Below are 23,853 nucleotides of genomic sequence, written 5' to 3'. Positions count from 1 at the left end.
AGACTCATATGGAAATGATGTTTTTGTGGAGTAGCAGTGTGGACCAGTGGAAAGAACCTTAGCCTGAGAGTCAGAGGACCAGGGTTTTAATCTACCAATTACTGCTGTGTGACCTTGGGCAATAACTTTTTATTGTGTATTCAGTACAGTGCTTGGCATGTAATAATAATAATTATGGTATTTACTAGGTGCTTACTATGTGTCAGGTACTGCACTGAGCTCTGGGCTAGAACAAGCTAATCAGGTTGGACACAGTCCCTGTCCCACATGGGGCTCACAGTCTCAATCCCCATTTTCCCGATGGGGTCACTGAGGCCCGGAGAAATGAAGTGACTTGCCCAAGGTCACCCAGCAGACTAGTGGCAGAGCCAGAATTAGACCCCGTGACCTTTCGACTGCCAGGCTCATGCTGTATTCACTACACCGTGTTGCTTGAGTGCTTAACAAATGCCACAATTCGTATAACTCTGTGCAGAGCACTGGGCTAATTACTTGGCAGAGTACAATAAAACAGAGTGGGTAGACACGTTCTCTTCCCGCAGCAAGCTTACAGTCGAGAGAGGGGGACAGACGCTAATAGAAGTAAATAAATGAGGAATATGGATATGTAAGTGCTGTGTGAATGAAGGGATGAATAATAATAATAATAATGGCCTTTGTTAAGCGCTTACTATGTGCAAAGCACTGTTCTAAGCACTGGGGAGGATACAAGGTGATCAGATTGTCCCACGTGGGGCTCACAGTCTTCACTCCCATTTTCCAGATGAGGGAACTGAGGCACAGAGAAGTTAAGTGACTTGCCCAAAGTCACAAAGCTGACAAGTGGCAGAGCCGGGATTTGAACCCATGGCCTCTGACTCCCAAGCCTGTGCTCTTTCCACTGAGCCACGCTGCTTCTCTGAGCCACGCTAAATGCTTCAAGAATACAGGGCAACACATGAGGCTTACAACCAGCGCTTAGAACAGTGCTTTGCACATAATAAGTGCTTAACAAATGCCATTATTATTATTATTATTATTATTATTATTATTATTATTAGGGTGCAGAAGTGGGGGAAGAAGTCCAAGAAGACCTCTTGGGGGAGATGAGATTCAATCAGGCTTTGAAGGTAGGGACAGTGGCTAGAGCCCGGGCCTGGGAATCAGAAGGACCTGGGTTCTAATGCTGCCACATATCTGTTGTGTGACAAGTCACTTCACTTTTCTGTGCCTCAGTTACCTCATCTGGAAAATGGAGATTAAGACCGTGAGCCTACTGTGGGACAGGGACTATGTCCAACCTGATTAACTTGTATCTACTCCAGTGCTTAGAACAGTGCTTGGCACGTACTAAGTGCTAAGCAAGCATCATAATTATTACTATCCTAATCCATTCTTCAGTTTAGGTCTCCTGTCTCCCCTGTCAATCAATCATATTTATCAATAGTATCATATTTATCAATCAATCGTATTTATTGAGAGCTTGCTGCGTGCAGAGCACTGAACTCTGAACTCTGCAGAGTCTCAGCTCTTGGGAGACTACAATATAACAGATTTGGTAGACGCGTTCCCTGTCTACTGTGACCTTCTATTCAATTTTATGTTCTCGCACAAGGTGCTCAATAACTGTGGATAATACTGATCCCGATAAGGTTTGACATCCTCCATTTCAATATTTGGAAAGAAAGCCCATCCATTTTTGCCAGCATTTGGGACTAATTATGGAAATTGAGCACCATGATTTTCCAAAACGTTCCATCCAGAGAAGCAGCGTGGCTCAGTGGAGACAAGCCCGGGCTTTGGAGTCAGAGGTCATGGGTTCAAACCCCGGCTCTGCCAATTGTCAGCTGTGTGACTTTGGGCAAATCACTTAACTTCTCTGGGGCTCAGTTACCTCATCTGTAAAATGGGGATGAAGACTGTGAGCCCCACGTGGGACAACCTGATCACCTTGTAACCTCCCCAGTGCTTAAAACAGTGCTTTGCACATAGTAAGCGCTTAATAAATGCCATCATTACTATTATTATTATTATTATCTGGGGGAGATTGGAAATGAATTCATCTGCCACACTTCCTCCCAGCTTCTGTGAGTCCCAGAGGCTGGTAGATTTCACCCGTTACTGTCAGGAAGTGCGGTGCGGTCTTCTGAAGCCAATGATGACCTCATTTTTTTCTTTATTACTCTGCCTATTGTTCAAGATTATCAAAGTCATTTAGATACACAAAATATGGTCAACTTTGACGGGGGGAGGGGGGGGACGGCCCCCTGTCTTCCTCTTTCCCATTGTCAGAATGCTGTTTTGTTTCTTTTTTCTTTTCCTGTCTCTCCTATCAGCCTGGATGACAGCATGTCTGGTCTGAGCTCAGCCCTCCAGTCAGGATCTACCTTTTTTTTTTAATGGTATTTGTTAAGTGCTTACTATATGCTAAGCTGCGTGGTTTTGTGGATAGAGCACAGGCTTGGGAGTCAAGAAAGACCTGAGTTCTAATCCTGTCTCAGCCGCTTGTCTGCTATGTGACCTTCGGTAAGTCACTTCACTTCTCTGGCCCTCAGTTACCTCATCTGCAAAATGAGGATTAAGAGTGTGAGCCCCATGTGGGACAGGGATTGTGTCCAACCTGATTATCTTGCATCTACCCCAGCGCTTAGAACAGTGCTTGGCACATAGTAAGCACTTAACAAGTTTCATTATTATTATTATTATTAATGATTATTACTATGTGTCAGAGTAGATACAAGGTTGGATACAGTCCATGTCCCACAAGAGGCTCACAGTCGTAATCCCCACTTTACAGATGAGGTAAGTGAGGCACAGAGCAGTGAAGTGATCTACCCAAGGTCCAACAGAGTGGACAAGTGACGGAGCTGGGTTTGGAACCCAGGACCTCTGACTTCCAAGCCCACGGTCTACCCACGAAGCCGCGCTACTTCCTGGAGAAGGTTCTTTTTGTGTCAATCGTGTCAATCCTGCTTAGACACATTCATTCATTGATTCATTCATTCAATCATATTTATTGAGCACTTACTGTGTGCAGAGCACTGTACTAAGCACTTGGGAAGTACAAGTTGGCAACATATAGAGACGGTCCCTACCCAACAGCGGGCTCACAGTCCCACATTCAGTGGGAATCAATCAATTGGTTAATCAGTGGAATATATTTAGCACTTACTGAGTGCAGAGCTCTGTACTAAGCACTTGGGAGAATACAAAATAACAAAATTGGTAAACAGCTTCCCTCACCACAACAAGCTTACATGACACAAGTGTTCTGGCAGTGATGGCAGGTTTTTTAGGCACTGTTGACAGAGGTGTTCCAGAATAAAAGAATCAATCAATCATTCAGAAGCAGTGAGGTCTAGTGGATAGAGCACGGGCCTGGGAATCAGAAGCTCATGGGTTCTTATCCCGGCTCCTTCTCTTAATAATAATAATAATAACGATGGTATTTGTTAAGCGCTTACTATGTGCAAAGCACTGTTCTGAGCCCTGGTGGGATACAAGGTGATCAGGTTGTTCCATGTGGGGCTCACAATCTTAATCCCCATTTTACCGATGAGGTAACTGAGGCCCAGAGAAGTTAAGTGACTTTCCCAAAATCACACAGCTGGTAAGTGATGGAGCTGGGATTAGAATCCATAATAATAATAATAATAATAATGATAGCATTTATTGTGTTTACTATGAGCAAAGCACTGTTCTAAGCCCTGAGGGGATACATAGTGATCAGGTTGTCCCACGGGGGGCTCACAATCTTAATCCCCATTTTACCAATGAGGTAACTGAGGCCCAGAGAAGTTAAGTGACTTGCCCAAAATCATACAGCCGGTAAGTGGTGGATCTGGGCTTAGAACCTATGACCTCTGACTCCCAAATCTGGGATCTTTCCACTGAGCCATGCGGCTTGGGTCTACTACGTGACCTTGGGAAAGTCACTTAACCATTCAGTTACCTCAGCTGTATCATTACAGAGAAGCAGCATGGCTCAGTGGAAAGAGCTTGGGCTTGGGAGTCAGAGGTCATGGGTTCAAATCCCGGCTCCACCAACTGTCAGCCGTAAGTCACTTCTCTGTGCCTCAGTTCCCTCATCTGTAAAATGGGGATGAAGACTGAGTCCCCCGGGGGACAACCCGATCAACTTGTAACCTCCCCAGCGCTTAGAACAGTGCTTGGCACATAGTAAGCGCTTAATAAATGCCATCATCATTATTATTATTATTGGGACATAAGTGCTGAGAGGCTGGGAGGGGGGATGAATAAAGGGAGCACGTCAGGGCGACAAGGAAGGGAATGGGAGAAGAGGAACAGACAGCCTAGTCAGGGAAGGCCTCTTGGAGGAGATGTGTCGTCAAAAAGGCTTTGAAGCGGTGGAGAGTAATTGTCAGATATGAGGAGGGAGGGCGTTTCAGGCCAGCAGGACGTGAACGAGAGGTCGGCGGTGAGATAGAGGAGATGGAGTTTCAGTGAGAAGGTTGGCACTGGATGAGCGACCGCTGCAGGCTGGATTGTTGTAGAAAAACAACATGCTGAGGTGGGAAGGGGAAACTGATCAAATGCTGTGCTAACTGTGGTATTTGTAAGACTTACTATGTGCCAAGCACTGAACTGAGCACTCGGGAGGGTACAAGATAATTAGGCCGGACACAGTCTGAGGTAGAGGGAAAGCAGATATCAAATCCCCATTTGACGGTGAGGAGACCGAGGCTCAGAGAAGTGAGGCGACTTGCCCCAGGTCACACGGCAGGCAAGCGACAGAGCTCGGATTCGAACCCCGGTCCTCAGACACTCGGGCCCGGGGCTGTACCGCTGTGAAAGACTGTGAGCCCCAAGTGGGACAGGGACTGTGCCCAATCTGATTAGCGTGTATTAGCGTGTAAGAGAAGCAGCGTGGCTCAGTGGAAAGAGCCCGGGCTTTGGAGTCAGAGGTCATGGGTTCAAATCCTGGCTCCACCCGTTGTCAGCTGTGTGACTTTGGGCAAGTCGCTTCACTTCTCTGTGCCTCAGTTATCTCATCTGCAAAATGCGGATGAAGACTGTGAGCCCCCCGTGGGACAACCTGATCACCTAGTAACCTCCCCAGCGCTTAGAACAGTGCTTTGCACATAGTAAGTGTTTAACAAATGCCATCATCATCATCATGAAGATTAAGACCATGAACCCCATGTGGGACAGGTTCTGTGTCTATCTTGATTAGCTCGTACCCACCCCAGGGCTTAGTACAGTGCCTGGCATATAGTAAGCACTAAACAAATACCACTATTACTATTATTATTATTATTATTATTATTATTATTATTATTATTATTAGTATTTATTGAGCACTTACTGGTTATACAACACTGTAGTAGATGCTTTTGGTCCATAGGCCCTGTGCATAGTAAGCACCCATTAAATGCTACTGACTGAGAAACAAGATCTCTGCCCTTGGGGAACTTATAGTCTAGGAGGGGAGACAGATAGGAAAATGAAGTAGAGCTAGGGAAGCAGCTGAGTATAATGATTTCTAGCTACATTCTTTCAAAGTGGAGGTAAGGTGAGTATCAAAATGCTACAGGGTAACATGTGAATATAATAATAATAATAATGACAATAATGATAATTGCAGAATTCACTAAATGCCTGTGATATTCATTCACTCAATCATTCAATCATATTTACTGAGCACTTACTGTGTGCAGAGCACTGTACTAAGCGCTTAGGAAGTACAAATCCACAACATATAGAGACGGTCCCTACTCAACATTGGGCTTACAGTCTAGAAGGGGGAGATAGACAATAAAAAAACCCAAGTAGACAGGTGTCACTATCATCAGAATAAATAGAATTATAGCTATATACACATCATTAATAAAATAGAGTAATAAATATGTACAAATATACACAAGTGCTGTGGGGAGGGGAAGGGAATAGGGCAGAGGGAGGGAAGGGGGGCAATGGGGAGGGGAGGAGGAGGAGGAGAGGAAAGTGGGGGCTCAGTGTGGGAAGGCCTCCTGGAGGAGGTGAGCTCTCAGTAGGGCTTTGAAGGGAGGAAGAGAGCTAGTTTGGCGGATGTGCGGAGGGAGGGCATTCCAGGCCAGGGGGAGGACGTGGGCCGGGGGTCGATGGCGGGGGAGGCGAGAACAAAGCCCATTGAGGAGGTTAGTGGCAGAGGAGCAGAGGGTGCCGGCTGGGCTGGAGAAGGAAAGAAGGGAGGTGAGTTAGGAGGGGCCGAGGGGATGGACAGCCTTGAAGCCAAGAGTGAGGAGTTTTTGCTTGATTCGTAGGATGACAGGCAGCCACTGGAGATTTTTGAGGAGGGGAGTGACATGCCCAGAGCGTTTCTGTACAAAGATAATCCGGGCAGCAGAGTGAAGTATAGACTGAAGCAGGAAGAGACAGGAGGGTGAGAGATCAGAAAGAAGCCTGATGCAGTCATCCTGTCGGGATAGGATGAGAGATTGGATTGAAAGCAGCGTGACTTAGTGGAAAGAGCCCGGGCTTGGGAGTCAGAGGATGTGGGTTCTAATCCTGCCTCCGCCACTTGTCTACTGTGTGTCCTTGGGTAAGCCACTTCACTTCTCTGGGCCACAGTTACCTCATCTGTAAAATGGGGATTAAAAGTATGAGCCCCATGTGGAACTACCTGATCACCCTGTATCTACCCCAGTGCTTAGAACAATGCTTGGCACATAGTAAGTACTTAACAAATACTATTATTATTATTATTATTATTATTATTATTATTATTATTACGAGAGAGTGAACCAGCAAGGTACCAGTTTGGATGGAGAGGAAAGGGCGGATCTTGGCGATGTTGTGGAGGTGAGATCGGCAGGTTTTGGTGACAGAATGGATGTGTGGGGTGAATGAGAGAGCGGAGTCAGGAATGACACAAAGGTTGCAGGCTTGTGAGATGGGAAGGATGGTAATCCCATCCACAGTGATGGGAAAGTCAGGGAGAAGACAGGGTTTTGGGGGGAAGATAAGGAGCTCAGTCTTGGACATGTTTTAGATGGTGGGCAGATATCCAGATGGAGATGTTCTGAAGGCAGGAGGAGATGCAAGCCTGGAGGGAGGGAGAGAGAACAGGGGTGAAGATGTAGATTTGGTTGTCATCAGTGTAGAGATGATAGTTGAAGCCGTGGGAGCGAATGAGTTCACCAAAGGAGTGAGTATAGATGGAGAACAGAAGGGGACTAAGAACTGACCCTTGAGGAACCCCTACAGTGAGGGGATGGGAGGGGGAGGAGGGGCCCACAAAGGAGACTGAAAATGAACCGCAAGAAAGATAAGAGGAGAACCAGGAGAGGACGGAGTCTGTGAAGCCAAGGTTGGATAGCGTGTTGAGGAGAAGGGGACTCCAAACACTAGAGTGAGCTCTGGGGTAGAAATGAATTAATCAGGTTGAAGACAGGCCCTGGGGTCACAAACTATATCTGAGGAAGGAGAATTTAATCTCCATTTTTCCAGATGAGGTAACTGAGTCACAGAGAAGTGAAGCGATTTGCCCAAGGTTACACAAGCGGACATGTGGTGGAGCCAGGACTAGGATCCATAACCTTTTGACTCCCGGGCCCGGGCTCTATTACTACGCCCCGCTGCTTCATCCAGTATCTGAAGAAAATCTGACCTTGTATGACACTCCAGTATTCATTCATTCATTCAATCATATTTATTGAGTGCTTACTGTGTGCAGAGCACTGTACTAAGCACTTGGGAAGTACAAGTTGGCAACATATAGAGATGGTCCCTACCCAACAATGGGCTCACAGTCTAGACAGACAACAAAACAAAACAAGTAGACAGGTGTCAATACCATCAGAATAAATAGAATTATAGCTATATACACATCATTAATAAAATAAATAGAATAGTAAATATGCACAAGTAAAATAAATAGAGTAATAAATCTGTACAAACATATACAGGTGCTGTGGAGGTAGGGCGGGAGGATGGGGAGGGGGGAGGAAACAGAGGGCTCAGTCTGGGAAGGCCTCTTGGAGGAGGTGAGCTCTCGGTAGGGCTTTGAAGGGAGGAAGAGAGCTAGCTTGGTGGATGTGTGGAGGGAGGGCATTCCGGTCCAGGGGGAGGATGTGGGCCGGGGGTCGACCGCGGGATGGACAAGAACGAGGTAAAGTGAGGAGGTTAGCGGCAGAGGAATGGAGGGTGTGGGCTGGGCTGGAGAAGGAGAGAAGGGAGGTGAGGTAGGAGGGGGTGAAGGGATGTTGAGCCTTGAAGCCGAGACTTCAAAGCCTTATTGAAGGCCCATCTCCTCCAAGAGCCTTCCCTGACTAAGCGCTCCTCCCCTCTTCTCCCACTCCCTTCTGTGCTGCTCTTACTTGCTACTTCATTCATCCTCCAACCCATCCTCACAGCACACATCTATATAATTATGTGTGTGTGTGTGTGTGTGTGTGTGTATATATATATACATATCTGTAACTTATTTATGTAGTTATTTATGTACATTAATGTTTGCCTCCCTCTCTAGACTGTGAGCTCATTGTGATCTTGGAATGTGTCTGTTTGTTGTTGTATTGCGCTCTCCCAAGCACTGAGTGCAGTGCTTTGCACACAGTAAGCACTCAATAAATACACTGGAATGAATGAGTGAATGAACGCCAGGCCCAGTTGCCAGACTGGCTACAGCTGTCTTTCCCCTCCCCACTAGGTTTGCAAGCTGATTTTCAGGATTCCTGGAGGGCCTGACTGAAGCAGCCTGACACAGAGAATAGAGCCCGGGCCTGGGAGCCAGAAGGTCATGGGTTCTAATCCTGAGTCTACCACTTGTCCGCTGGGTGACCTTGGGCAAGTCACTTCACTTCTCTGGGCCTCAGTTCCCTCATCTGGAAAATGGGGATTGAGACGTGGGACAGGGACTGTGTCCAATCCAAGTTGCTTGTATCCACCCCAGTGCCTAGTACAGTGCCTGGCACTTAGTAAGCACTTAACAAATACCACAGTTATTATTATTATTATCATTATTATTCACTCATTCATTCAATCATACTTATTGAACACTTATTGGGTGCAGAGCACTGTACTAAGCGCTTGGGAGCGTCCACTAGAACAGTAAACAGACACATTCCTGGGCAACGCCATGACTTGGAGACCTTGGATTGGAAGCCCAGTCTCCCGTTTCCCCAGTCTAGGAGCTTTCCTCTAGCCAACAGAAAGCCAAAACAGGTCTTCTGATTGATGCTACCCAGAAAATCTCACCTGGATCCCTCCCGCTTCCCTTCCCCCGGGGGAATGATTGATAAATGAAAAGAACATACTTAGGTAGTGTGTCCCCTGTCCAGCAGGTCCCCAGGTCCATCCACTACAGTGCTCGACAAACACTTGGAGAGGACTCCCAATTGTCACAATGGGCTGGCTAGGATACCACCCCCCACCCCCTCCTCCATTGTGAGCCCAGCCGGATTCTGGGGCCTGCGTCTTGGTCATCTGTCTGGCTCCCCCACTAATAATAATTATGACCAAGTGTCGTCAAGTCATTTCCGATTCCTAGCGACTCTATAAATGTATTTTCTCCAGAACGTTCTGTCTTCTGCCGTAATCCATAACATTTCTAACGGTCCTTCCGTTATCGTTGTTATGGTCTCTCCCCATCTAGCTGCCGGCCTGCCTCTTCCACAGTTTCACTGGACTTTTCCTAGCATTAGTGTCTTCTCCTGCTGATTATGTGTCCAAAATACAGGGCCTGCGTCTTGGCCATCTGTCTGGCTCCTCCACTAATAATAATTGATTATGACCAAGTGCCGTCAAGTCATTTCCTATTCCTAGCGACTCTATGAATGTATTTTCTCCAGAACATTCTGTCTTCTGCCGTAATCCATAAGATTTCTAACAGTCCTTCTGTTATTGTTGTTATGGTCTCTTCCCATCTAGCTGCCGGCCTGCCTCTTCCACATTTTCCCTGGACTTTTCCTAGCATTAGTGTCTTCTCCTGCTGATTATGTGTCCAAAATATGGGGCCTGCGTCTTGGCCATCTGTCTGGCTCCTCCACTAATAATAATTGATTATGACCAAGTGCCGTCGAGTCATTTCCGATTCCTAGCGACTCTATGAATGTATTTTCTCCAGAACGTTCTGTCTTCTGCCGTAATCCATAACATTTCTAACGGTCCTTCCATTATTGTTGTTATGGTCTCTCCCCATATAGCTGCCGGCCTGCCTCTTTCACCTTTTCCCTGGACTTTTCCTAGCATTAGTGTCTTCTCCTGCTGATTATGTGTCCAAAATATGCTAATCTAAGTCGAGTCATTTGGCCTTCCAAAAACCGCTTTGGTTTAATTTGCTCCAAAATCCATCTGTTTGTTTCATGGGCAGTTCCATGGCATTCACAAAATCCTTCTCCAACACCACATTTCAAAAGAATTGATAATAATAATAATAATGGCATTTATTAAGTGCTTACTATATGCAAAGCACTGTTCTAAGCTCTGGGGAGGTTACAAGGTGCTCAGGTTGTCCCACGGGGGACTCACAGTCTTAATCCCCATTTTACAGATGAGGTAACTGAGGCCCAGAGAAGTGAAGTGACTTGCCCAAAGTCACACAGCTGACAAGTGGCGGAGCCAGGATTTGAACCCATGACCTCTGACTCCCCAGCCTGTGCTCTTTCCACTGAGCCACACTGCTTCTCATTAATATAAATATATAAATATTAATATTAATGCTTCTCATTAATACATACAATAATACATAATACATGCAATAATACAATAATACATACAATAATAATACAATAATATTAATCATTAATACAAATACATTATGAATATGTACATCAGTGCTGTGGGGCTGAGGGAGGGGTAAATGAAGGGCGCAAACCCCACTGCAAGGGGAATGCAGAAGGGAGTGGGAGAAGAGGACAGGAGGATTTAGGCAAGGAAGGGCTCTTGGAGGAGGTGGGCCTTCAATAAGACTTTGAAGGGGGGGGAGAGTAATTGTCTGTTGGTTATTACTCCACCAATCAATCAATCGTATTTATTGATTGATTGTCAGCTGTCACCACTTGTCAGCTGTGTGACTTTGGGAAAGTCACTTAACTTCTCTTTGCCTCCGTTATCTCATCTGTAAAATAGGGATTAAAAGTGTGAGCCCCATGTGGGACAACCTAATTACCCTGTATCTACCTCAGCACTTAGAATAGTGCTTGGCACATAGTAAGCGCTTGACAAATACCATTATTATTATTATTATTATTATTATTATTGTTATATGGTAGAAGGAGGACATTCCAGACCAGAGGCAGGATGTGGGCGAGAGGTCAGTAAGAGATGCATGAATGAATGGACTGAGCCCCCCCCCTTTTCCTCTGCTTCTTCTCCCCTCCCCATCGCCCCTACTCCCTCTCTTACTCTACCCCCTTCCCCTCCCCACAGCATTTGTGTATATTTGACATATTACTCTATTCATTTTATTAATGATGTGTATCTACCTATAATTCTATTTATCTAATTTGTTGGTATTGATGCCTGTCTACTTGTTTTGTTTTGTTGTCTGTCTCCCCCCTCTAGACTGAGAGCCCGTTGTCGGGTAGGGATTGTCTCTATCTGTTGCCGAATTGTACTTTCCAAGAGCTTAGTACAGTGCTCTGCACACAGTAAGCGCTCAATAAATATGACTGAGTGAATGAATGAATGAAAAGGTTAGCATTAGAGGAGTGAAGTGTGCCGGGCAAAATGTAATAGGAGAGTAGTGAGGTGAGGTAGGAGGGGGCAATGGGATGGACTGTTTTAGAGTCAACGGTGAAGATTTTTTTGTTGGTAAGGAGGTGGATGGGCAGCCACTGGAGATTTTAGAACAGTGTTTTGCACATAGTAAGCGCTTCATAAATGCCAGTATTATTATTATATTTGAGGATGCGGGGGCCACATGTCCTGAACATTTTGGTAGAAATATGATCTGCACATAGTAAGTGCTTAACTTACTATGACTGCGCCCCTTTTTCCTCTCCCCCTCCCCACCCCCCCACCCTACCTCCCTCCCCTCCCCACAGCACCTGTATATATTTTTGTACATATTTATTACTCTATTTTACTTGTACATATTTCCTATTCTATTTATTTTATTTTGTTAATATGTTTTATTTTGTTGTCTGTCTCCCCCTTCTATACTGTGAGCCCGTTGGTGGGAAGGGACCGTCTCTATCTGTTGCCGACTTGTACTTCCCAAGCGCTTAGTACAGTGCTCTGCACACAGTAAGTGCTCAATAAATACGATTGAATGAATGAATGAATGAATCCTGGCAGCAGAGTGAAGTATGGACTGGAGAGGGGAGAGACAGGAGGCAGGGAGATCAGCAAGGAGGCTGATACAGTCATCAAGTAGGGATAGGATAAGTGACTGTATTAATGTGGTAGCAGTTTGGATGGAGAGGAAAGGATATAATAATAATAATAATAATAATGGCATTTATTAAGCACTTACTATGTGCAAAGCACTGTTCTAAGCGCTGGGGAGGTTACAAGGTGATCAGGTTGTCCCACAAGGGGCTCACAGTCTTAATCCCCATTTTACAGATGAGGTTACTGAGGCACAAAGAAGTTAAGTGACTTGCCCAAAGTCACACAGCTGACAAGTGGTGGAGCTGGGACTTGAACCCATGACCTCCGACTCCAAAGCCCGGGCTCTTTCCACTGAGCCACGGATTTTAGGATACTGCGAAGGCTGAGCCGACAGGATTTAGTGGTGGAATCTTGTGAGCTTCCCATGGAACAGGGCTGTGTCCGATCTGATTATCTTGTTTCTGCCCTGGCACTTAGTACACTTAACAAATACCATTATTAACACAGTACAACAGTTCTGTCTACTATTATCACATTGAAGGCAGAAACATATTTAAAAACTGATGACAGCGGGAAGAGTGTTTTCTCTATCCTTCCAAAATGTTTACACATTCCAAGAGAGAAAATATGCATTCTTTCTGATGCTAGTTTTTGCTGTTGTTGTTTATTTTGGGATCTTGTTATGTTTTATATGACAATACAGTGACTCTCAAAGCTAAATGGCAGTACTGTATAATGAAAAACATCCAATAATAATGGTACTTATTAGGTGGTTACTATGTGCCAAACACTGTACTATTGATTGATTGATTGATTGTACTAAGCAGTGGTGCAGTTACCAGATAATCAGATTGGCAGAGTCCATGACGCTCCTGGGGCTTACACTCTAAGTAGAAGGAAGAACTGGTATTGAGCCCCCATTTTACAGATGAAGAGGCTGAGGCATGAAGCAGCTAAATGACTTGTTCAAGGCCACACAATAGGCACGTGATAGAACTGGGATTAGAACCCAGGTCCTCTGACTCCCAGCTCCGAGCTCTTTCCACTAGGCCACAATGCTTCTCGTCATCATCAATCGTATTTATTGAGCGCTTACTGTGTGCAGAGCACTGTACTAAGTGCTTGGGAAGTACAGGTTGGCAACATATAGAGACAGTCCCTACCCAACAGTGGGCTCACAATCTAAAAGGGAGAGACAGAGAACAGAACCAAACATACTAACAAAATAAAATAAATAGAATAGATATGTACAAGTAAAATAAATAAATAGAGTAATGAATATGTACAAACATATATACATATATACAGGTGCTGTGGGGAAGGGAAGGAAGTAAGATGGGGGGGATGGAAAGCTCATGGAACAATGAAATCTCTGGCATCACTTTAAGAAGGACAACATTTTATTGTGCCATGTAGGAAGATTCCACATCAAGGGAATCTCTCATTTCTTCCTGTTCCTTGCTGCAATACGGAATATTTTCACTGGAGTGAATTTCTGTTTTACAAGCGCAGACTCGACACTTTGAAAGTCCTCTGGGATGAATTAGAGAAACTTCCATTATATGGATCCCAGAAAGGTGCTTGTATCATAATACATTATACTCTCCCAAGTGCTTACTACTACTACTACTACTAATAATGGCATTTATTAAGTGCTTACTATGTGCAAAGCACTGTTCTAAGCACTGGGGATGTTACAAGGCAAATGAGTTGACCCACAGGGGCCTCACAGTCTTAATCCTGGGAGTTGGAAGGACCTGGGTTCTAATCCCAGCTCCACCATATATCTTCTAGACTGTGAGCCCACTGTTGGGTAAGGACTGTCTCTATATGTTATCAGCTTGTACTTCCCAAGCACTTAGTACAGTGCTCTGCACACAGTAAATGCTCAATAAATACGATTGATTGATTGATTGATTAATCCCCCATTTTACAGATGGTGTAACTGAAGCCCAGAGAAGTTAAGTGACTTGCCCAAAGTCACACAGCTGCCAATTGGCAGAGTCAGAATTTGAACCCACGGTCTCTGACTCCAAAGCCCAGGCTCTTTCCACTGAGCCACGCTGCTTCTCCAATGCTCTGTACACATTAAGCACTTAATAAATACCATGGAATGATAGATTGATTGGTCTCGGAAGAAACAGGGAGGAACCCATAGAGTCAATCATTCTGAACAATTGGCCTGGACTTTTTGGTTCAAGTTCATGCGATTTTTGTTTACTCTGTTCTTTTCATCGGAGTTTGATCCTGGAAAAGAAGCTGGGAAGTGATCTTTTTAGGACCCAAGAAAATGGAAGGCTGAAGAGTTAGTGGATCTCAGTTCAAAATTTCCTGCAATCGACAAGGCAGAACTTTGATTCCTTGATGTTTCCTCAATCTATCTGCTAATGGAGCCTTGTTCCTGTCAAAAATTTCCTATCCCAACTATTCATAAATACCTCCCCGGCTGGGCCTAGGTGAGAGGGCACGAGCCTGGGAGTCCGTGGACCTGAGTTCTGATCCCGGCTCTGCCACTTGTCTGCTGTGTGACCTTGGGCAAGTCACTTCACTTCCCTGCGCCTCAGTTCCCTCATCTGGAAAATGGGGATGAAGACTGTGAGCCCCACGTGGGACAACCTGATTCCCTTGTATCTCCCCCAGTGCTCAGAAGGGTGCTTGGCACATAGTAAGCGCTCAACAAATACCATCATTGTTATTATTATTACTCTCTGGCCCTCTGTTCCCTCATCTACAAAATGGGGATTCAAGAAGCAGCGTAGCTCAGTGGAAAGAGCCCGGGCTTTGGAGTCAGAGGTCAGGGGTTCGAATCCTGGCTCCGCCAATTGTCAGCTGTGTGACTTTGGGCAAGTCACTTCACTTCTCTGGGCCTCGGTTACCTCATCTGTAAAATGGGGATTGACTGTGAGCCCCCTGTGGGACAACCTGATCACCTTGTAACCTCCCCCAGCGCTTAGAACAGTGCTTTGCACATAGTAAGTGCTTAATAAATGCCATTATTATTATTATTATTATTATTAGAGAAGAGAGGAAGGGAGAAGAAAGATGGCTATGTCAGCCTCGGGGGAGTGTGGAGGAGGGGGATGGAATCGACTCCATGGTGGAACACCTTTGAGAAGCAGCTTGGCTTAATGGGAAGACCACTTGGGAGTCAGAGGTCATGGGTTCTAATCCCAGCACCGCCACTTGTCTGCTGGCTGACCTTGGGCGAGTCACTCAACTTCTCTGTGCCTCGGTTACCTCATCTGTAAAATGGGGATTAACACTGTGAGCCCCACGCAGGACAGCCTGATTAGCTTGTATCCACCCCAGCACTTAGAACAGTGTGTGGCATGTAGTAAACACTTAACAAATACCACTATTATTATTATGAATTGTATGAATGAATGAACACCACATCATATGCCCACGACACACAACATACACACATATCACATATATTGAGAGCTCACCTCCTCCAGGAGGCCTTCCCAGACTGAGACCTCCTCCCCTCCCCACCACCCCCACTCCCTCCCTCTGCCCTTCCCCCTTCCCCTCCCCACAGCACTTGTGTATATTTGTACATTTTTATTACTCTATTTTATTAATGATGTGTATATATCTATAATTCTATTTATCTATTTTGATGGTATTGACACCTGTCTACTTGTTTCGTTTTGTTGTCTGTCTTCCCCCCTCTAGACTGTGAGCCCATTGTTGGGTAGGGACTGTCTCTATCAGTTGCCAAATTGTGCTTTCCAAGAGCTTAGTACGGTGCTCTGCACACAGTAAGCACTCAATAAATACGATTAAATGAGCGAATATCACACACACGCACACACACGACACACAACCCAATACCCTTTTCCTTGACCCCCTTCTCACTGAAATGCTCTTCTGCCTCTTTTCGCCCCCTCCACAGTTGGATGAGCCAAGGTAACTATATTAAAACCAGAGATTCCTTCCACCCAGCAAGTCAAATAAATACAACATGAATTGCTTTCTGTTCCAAATTAGGTTGTCTGAAGAAGGGGAAAGAAGGGAGGGTTGCAGAGAGCCGGGGTTCGGATTACAGTACTGGAGGAGAAAGCGTAGAAATCCACTGGGATTTCCCTGGACGTGGGCTGTTAGTTTCCTGCATACCACCCTTTCCCGAGACGGGCTTGGCTGTCTGAAGCAGTTTGGCTTGTGCATTGGATTCCTGGCAGTTTTCTTCTTGAAGTGAATGATGAATAATAATAATAATAATCATAGTATTTGTTAAGCACTTACTATGTGTTATGCACTGTACTAAGCACTGGGCAGGACACAAGATGAAGGAGCAAACATCTTCCCAAACTGGTTTGTCTGGAGTCTACCCTTCTTCACCCTGGACCTGTAACATTAGCTTTTCTTTATTACCTCCCTCACTAAAATGACACTTCAAAGCTTTACAACAATAATAATAATAATAATAATAATAATAATAATAATAATAATAATAATAATGTGGTATTTGTTGAGTGCTTATTACGTGCCAGGCACTATACTACTACTACTACTACTACTACTACTAATAATAATAATAATAATAATAATAATAATAATAATAATAATAATGTGGTATTTGTTAAGCTCTTATTATGTGCCAGGCACTGTACTGATAATAATAATAATAATAATAATAATAATAATAATAATAATGTGGTATTTGTTAAGTGCTTATTACGTGCCAGACACTATACTGATAATAATAATAATAATAATAATAATAATAATAATAATGTGGTATTTGTTAAGTTCTTATTACATGCCAGGCGCTGTACCAATAATAATAATAATAATAATAATAATAATAATGTGGTATTTGTTAAGTTCTTATTACGTGCCAGGCACTGTACTGATAATAATAATAATAATGATGATGATGATGCTTTTTGTTAAGTGTTTACTATGTGCCAAGCACTGTTCTAAGTGCTTGGGTAGTTACAAGGTAATGAGGTTGTCCCACGTGGGGCTCACAGTCTTAATCCCCATTTTACAAATAAAGCACAGAGAAGTTAAGTGACTTGTCCACGGTCACACAGTGGAGCTGGGATTAGAACCCACGGCCTCTGACTCCCAAGCCCGGGCTCTTTCTGCAAAGCCACGCACAGAAGCTCTGAAGCGGGGAATACATGGAAATTGTATTGTCTCATGGCCCTTGCTCCTGCCCCTTGAAAATTTGGTCCATTTCCTTGTTTCTGCTTCTGTATCAATTCTCTCTTCCTCCATTAGATTATAAACTTCCTGAGCGCAGGCCCCCTTCCTCCCTAAGAAACAGGAAATAGTTAAGTCCTGTTTACAGAGATCAAGGTGGGAGTTTAAAGGTCACTGCAGGCGCTAACAAGTGGTTAGTGATTCTTCAATAATAACAATAATAATAATGATGGCATTTGTTAAGCGCTTACTATGTGAGAAGCACTGTTCTAAGCGCTGGGGGGGATTCAAGGTGATCAGGTTGTCCCACGTGGGGCTCACAGTCTTAATCCCCATTTAACAGATGAGGGAACTGTGGCACAGAGAATAATAATAATAATAATAATAATAATAATGACACTTATTAAGCGTTTCCTATGTGCAAAGCACTGTTCTAAGCGCTGGGGAGGTTACAAGGTGATCAGGTTGTCCCATGGGGGGTTCACAGTCTTAATCCCCATTTTACAGATGAGGGAACACATCTGCACAAAGAAGTGAAGTGATTTGCCCAAGGCCACATAGCTGACAATTGGAGGAGCTGGGATTTGAACCCATGACCTCTGACTCCAAAGCCCGTGCTCTTTCCACTGAGCCATGCTGCTTCTCTAAGCACTTACTTTGTGTCAGGCACTGTTCTAAGCATTGGGGTAGGCCCAAGATAATTGGTTTGGACACAATCCCTGCCCTACATGGAGCTCACAGACTTAATCCTCATTTTACAGAAGAGGGACCTGAGAAGAGAAGTGAAGTGCCTTGCCCAAGATCATACAGTAAGCAAGTGGTGGAACCAGGATTAGAACCCATGACCTTCTAAATTCCTAACTCTCCCTCTAGAAACCCTTTAAATACCTCTCATTCACCACCTTATCCACCTCCTCTGGAGCCTGCTGAAATTTTTTCATTCATTCATTCATTCAATCATATTTACTAAGGGCTTACTAAGTGCGCTTGTGAAAGTACAATACAGCAATAGAGAGAGACAATCCCTACCTTACAACAAGTTCAGCATCTAAGGGTGGGGAGACAAACATCAATTAGAATAGACAGACATCAATATAAATAAGTAAAATGACAGATATATACATAAGTGCTGAGGAGCAGAGAGAGGGGGGAAGAGCAAAGGGAGCAAGTCAGGGAAATGCAGAAGGGAGTGGGAGATGAGGAAAAGTGGAGCTTAGTCTGGGAAGGCCTCTTGGAGGTAGTAAGCCTTCAGCAAGGCTTTAAAAGTGGAGGAGAGTCATTGTCTGGTGGATTTGAGGAGGGAGAGCATTCCAGGCCAGGGGTAGGATGTGGGCCAGGGGTTGGCGGGAGACAGTTGAGATGGAGGCATAATGAGAAGGTTAGCGGCACCAGAGGAATGGAGTGTGCGAACTGGGATGGAGAAGGAGAGAAGGGAGGTGAGGTAGGAAGGGGCAAGGTGGTGGGCTGCTTCTCAAGCCAATGGCGAGGAGTTTTTGTTTGATATCATCATCATCATCATCAATCATATTTATTGAGCGCTTACTGTGTGCAGAGCACTGTACTAAGTGCTTGGGAAGTACAAGTTGGCAACATATAGAGACAGTCCCTACCCAACAGTGGGCTCACAGTCTAAAAGGGGGAGACAGAGAACAAAACCAAACATACTAATAAAATAAAATAAATAGAATAGATATGTACAAGTAAAATGAATAGAGTAATAAATATGTACAAACATATATACATATATACAGGTGCTGTGGGGAAGGGAAGGAGGTAAGATGGGGGGGATGGAGAGAGGGACGAGGGGGAGAGGAAGGAAGGGGCTCAGTCTGGGAAAGCCTCCTGGAGGAGGTGAGCTCTCAGTAGGGCCTTGAAGGGAGGAAGAGAGCTAGCTTGGCGGATGGGCAGAGTGAGGGCATTCCGGGCCCGGGGGATGACGTGGGCCGGGGGTCGATGGCGGGACAAGTGAGAACGAGATACGGTGAGGAGATTAGCAGCAGAGGAGCGGAGGGTGCGGGGTGGGCTGGAGAAGGAGAGAAGGGAGGTGAGGTAGGAGGGGGGCGAGGTGATGGACAGCCTTGAAGCCCAGGGTGAGGAGTTTCTGCCTGATGCACAGGTTGATTGGTAGCCACTGGAGGTGGATAGGCAACCACTGGAGATTTTTGAGGAGGGGGGTTGACATGTCCTGAATGTTTCTGTAGAAAGATGATCCGGGCAGCAGAGGGAAGTATGGACTGGAGTGGGAAGCCTGAAAACTTCACTCCTCTGGTGCCGCTAACCTTCTCACTGTGCCTCCATCTCACCTGTCTCACTGCCGACCCCTCACCCATGTCCTACCCCTGGCCTGGAATGCCCTCCCTCCTCAAATCCGCCAACCAATGACTCTCCCCCAACTTCATAGCCCTACTGAAGCAGCGAAGCAGCGTGGCTCAGTGGAAAGAGCCCGGGCTTGGGAGTCAGAGGTCATGGATTCTAATCCCGGCTTCTCCACTTGTCAGCTGTGTGACTTTGGGCAAGTCACTTCACTTCTCTATGTCTCAGTTACCTCATCTGTAAAATGGGGATTAAGACTGTGAGCCCCATGTGGGACAACCTGATCACCTTGTATCCTCAACAGTGCTTAGAACAGTCCTTCTTGACTGTGAGCCCATTGCTGGGTAGGGACTGTCTCTATATGTTGCCGACTTGTACTTCTCAAGCTCTTAGTACAGTGCTCTGCACACAGTAAGCACTCAATAAATACGATTGAATGAAAGAATGAATGAATGCTTTGCACATAGTAAGTGCTTAACAAATGCCATCATCATTATTATTATTATTACTGAAGGCACATCTCTTCTAAGAGGCCTTCCAACCCTAAGCCCCTCTTTTCCTCATCTCCCACTCCCTTCCGCATCACCCTGACTTGCTCCATTTGCTCTTCCCCCCCAACCCCACAACACTTATGTATATGTATGTCATTTTATTTATATTGATGTCAATTTGCATTGATGTCTGTCTCCCCCCTTCTAGACTGTGAGCTCACTGTGAGCAGGGATCATCATCACTCTTTATTGTTGTATTGCACTTTCCCATGCACTTAGTGCAGTGCTCTACACACCGTACGCACTTAATAAATATGATTGAATGAATGAAAGAAACATTATACAAACTTGGCTAAACTGACAGTGTCCTTTCCTGGTTCTCCTCTTATCTCTCACTCTCTTTGGCAGACTTCTCCTCTGCCTCTCACCCCCTAACTGTGGGGGTCCCCCAAGGTTCAGTTCTGGGTCCCCTGGGTCCCTTCTATTCTCCATCTACACCCTCACCCTGGGAGAACTCATTCACTCACATGGCTTAAACTACTACCTCCATGCAGAAGATAATAATAATAATAATAATGGCATTTATTAAGCACTTACTATGTGCAAAGCACTGTTCTATGTGCTGGGGAGGTTACAAGGTGATCAGGTTGTCCCACGGGGTGCTCACAGTCAATCCCCATTTTACAGATGAGGTAACTGAGGCACAGAGAAGTTAAGTGACATGCCCAAAGTCACACAGCTGACAATTGGCGGAGCCAGGATTTGAACCCATGACCTCTGACTCCAAAGCCCGGGCATTTTCCACTGAGCCACTCTGCTTCTCGCAAGATACCGTATTTTACATCTCCAGCTCTGATCTTGCTCCCTCCCTGCAGTCTCCCTGATGTCCTGCCATCCCCTCCAGTTTAACATGTCCAAAACAGAACTCCTTATCTTCCCATCTAAACCCATTCTTTCCCTGACTTTCCCATCACTGTAGTTGGCACCTCCATCCTTCCTGTCTCACAAGCCCGGAACCTTGGCATTATCCTTGACTCCTTCCTCTCACTCAGTCCACATACTCAATTCATCACTAAATCCTGTCAACCTTCACAACACCGCTCGAATCTGCTCTTTCCTTTCCATCCAAAATGCTACCACATTAATCCAATCACTTGTCCTGTCTCCCTTTGATTACTGTATCAGCCTCCTCACTGACCTCCCAGCCTCCTGTCTTTCCCCACTCCAGGCTACACTTCACTCCGCTGCCCGGATCATTTTTCTACAGAGACATCCAGTCTATGTTTCCCCCACTCCTCAAGAACCTCCAGTGGTTGCCCATCCATCTCCACATCAAATAAAATCTTCTCACTGTTAGCTTTGAATCACTCAATCCCATTTCCCCCATCCCACCTCACCTCGCTACTATCCTACTACAACCCAGCCCACATCCCAAACACTCGACTTGTACTTCCCAAGCACTTAGTACAGTGCTCTGCACACAGTAAGCACTCAATAAATACGAATGAATACTTCACTCCTTTATTGCTCACCTTTTCACTGTACCTCCATCTCATCGATCTCTCACCCAAGTCCTGCCTCTGGTCTGAAACACCCTCCCTCTTCATATCTGACAGACTTTTACTCTTCCCCACTTAATAATAATAAGAATAATGATAGTACTTGTTAAGTGCTTACTATATGCCATACACTGTTCTAAGCACTGGGGTAGATCAATCTCATCACGTTGTCCCACATGGGGCTCACAGTCTTAATCCACATTTTTACAGATGAGGTAATCGAGACACAGAGAAGTGGCTTGCCCAGGGTCGCACAGCAGACAAGTGGCGAAGTTGGGATTAGAACCCATGACCTCTGACTCCCAAACCCATGCTCTTTCCACTAAGCCACAATACTTCTCTAGACTTACTGAAGGTCCATCTCCTTAAAGAGGCCTTCCCTGACTAAGCCCCTCCTTTCCTCTTCTCCCCCTCCCCTCTGCGTCCCCCTGACTTGCTCCTTTTATTCATCCCCCCTCCCAGCCCCACAGCACTTATGTCCATATATACCATTTATTCATATTAATATCCATTTTCCCCTCTAGTCTGTAAGCTTGTAGCGTGCAGGGAATATATCTGTTTGTTGTCATATTGTATTCTCCCAAGCTCTTAGTACAAACGCCTAAACCAAAGGTTGAATTCTGCCCAAACGAGTCATGTGCACCATCGCCAAGAAGCATTTGGCAACAGCATACTCAAAGTGCCCCACACCAAATTATTGCCATATCAGCCCTGTCGTAATTAAGAGATAATGTTCCAGGCAGAAGGAGAGTTGCCGCAATAACAATTTTGGCTTAATGAATGCATGCATATCTTATGGCAGAAAGTGTTTATGGAAAGAGTCTGCACTGTGAAAGATTATCCCTGCCTTCCTACAAGACCAAAAGATGACTTAACCAAACTCACAGTGCAAACAAATGAAAATTCCCTCTGCCACCGATTCTTCAGCCCGTGCACGCGCCTTGTTTGGTGGAACTAGATTTTTTTATGGTATTTGTTGAGCATTTGTGTCCAGCACTGTTCTAAGCGCTGGGGAGAAGCAGCGTAGCTAGTGGAAAGAGCACAGGCTTGGGAGTCAGAGGTCGTGGGTTCTAATCCTGGCTCTGCCACCTGTCAGCTGTGTGACTTTGGGCCAATCACTTAAACTTCTCTGGGCCTCAGCTACCTTATCTGGAAAATGGGGATTAAGACTGTGAGCCCCTTGTGAAACAACCTGATTACCTTGTATCCCCCCAACCCCCAGTGCTTAGAACAGTGCTCGGCACATAGTAAGCACTGAACAAATGCCATCATTATTATTATTACAAGATAATGATGATGGTATTTGTTAAGTGGTTACTATGTTTCAAGCACTGTTCTAAGTGCTGGCTTAGAACAAGCTAATTAGGTTGGACACTGTCCCTGTCCCTCATGGTGCTCACGGTCTTCATCCCCGTTTTACAGATGAGGTAACTGAGGCCCAGAGAAGTGAAGTGATTTGTCCAAGGCCACATTGCTGACAAATGGTGGAGCCGGGATTAGAACCCAGGTCTTTCTGACTCCCAGGATCGTGCTTTATCAGCCAGGTCATGTTAGACACAGTCCCTGAAAATGAGGCACAAAGCAGTTAAGTGACTTGCCTAAAATCACACAGCAGGCAGGTGGTGGAGCCAGGATTAGAACTCACATCCCCCAGCTACAGGCCCGGGCTTTTTCCACCAGGCCACACTGCCTCCCTATGAAATTATGCCCCATTTTCTCTCCTTGGTGTCAACACTAACTGAGGTAATGGTATTTATTGAGGGCCCGCTGGGCTAGGGGAAGCCCAGCAGAAGCGTGAGATCTACTCCCTGTCTGCAAGGGGCTCCTGATCCCACAGAGGAGAGAGACAGACGATTGATTGATTGATTGATTGATTGATTGACAGACAACTACAACCCAGCCACGGGCTTCCCTCCTCTAAAACCCACCTTCTCACTGTACCTCCATCTCATCTGTCTCACCACCAACCTCTCTCCCACGTTCTGCCTTTGGCCTGGAACACCCTCCCTCCTCATATAATAATAATAATAATAATAATAATAATAATAATAATAATGGCATTTGTTAAGCGCTTACTATGT

At 45.3% G+C, this 23,853-nt stretch overlaps 1 protein-coding gene across 2 annotated transcripts in view; it reads right to left on the bottom strand.

Annotated features, from left to right (window-relative positions):
- LMNTD1 (lamin tail domain containing 1) overlaps positions 1-23,853 on the bottom strand; it is a 242,410-nt gene that overhangs the window by 63,189 nt on the left and 155,368 nt on the right. The window contains exon 1 of one of the 2 annotated variants that reach the window (XM_038741120.1): positions 9,237-9,251. The exons of the other annotated variant lie outside the window; for it this stretch is intronic. The gene's annotated coding sequence lies outside the window, so the exon portion shown is untranslated. Of the gene's footprint in view, positions 1-9,236; positions 9,252-23,853 lie in introns of those variants that run through there. 2 annotated transcript variants of the gene reach the window in all.

Source organism: Tachyglossus aculeatus, chromosome 2 (assembly GCF_015852505.1).
Source record: "Tachyglossus aculeatus isolate mTacAcu1 chromosome 2, mTacAcu1.pri, whole genome shotgun sequence".
NCBI lineage: Eukaryota > Metazoa > Chordata > Mammalia > Monotremata > Tachyglossidae > Tachyglossus > Tachyglossus aculeatus.
This window is presented reverse-complemented; position numbering and strand designations above follow the sequence as displayed.